Here is a 657-nt window from a genome sequence, read left to right on the forward strand (position 1 = left end):
CTCAACATCCCTCATCATAAGGGAGATGCAGATAAAAACCACAATGAGATACCACCTAACCCCTGTCAGAATGGCAAAGATAAAGAATATAAAAAATGATAAGTGTTGGGGGGATGTGGTGAAAAGGGAACTCTCCTACACTGTTGGTGGAAATGTAAATTGGTTCAGCCATTGTAGCAAATAATATGGAAGTTCCTCAAAGATCTACAAATAGAACTACCATTTTACCCAGCAGTCCCACTTCTGGGTATCTACCCAAAGGACAGGAGAATGCTAAATCAGAAAAGTGCTTACACACCAATATTTATTGCAGCATTATTCACGATAGTGAAGATATAGAACCAACCTAAATGTCCACAAATTGATGAATGGATTGGAAAAGTGTGGCATATATACTCTATGGAATACTAGTCAGCCATAAAACATAACAAGACCCTGGCATTTGATAGAATTTGGTCATATATGGAGGATCTATTGTTGAGTGAAATAAGCCAGGCTATGAAAGAAAGATATTGCATGTATTCACTTAATAAATACCAACTATCCACACTCTATGGTAGAGAGCGAAATATTGGAGGACATAAAAGCAGTGAAAATACTTAATGAGAATAAGACAGTGTGGAATGGGGGGGAAGGGTGAAGAGAAGAGGATAGGGA

The sequence above is a fragment of the Tupaia chinensis genome, unplaced genomic scaffold (assembly GCF_000334495.1).
Source record: "Tupaia chinensis unplaced genomic scaffold, TupChi_1.0 Scaffold149780_1, whole genome shotgun sequence".
NCBI lineage: Eukaryota > Metazoa > Chordata > Mammalia > Scandentia > Tupaiidae > Tupaia > Tupaia belangeri.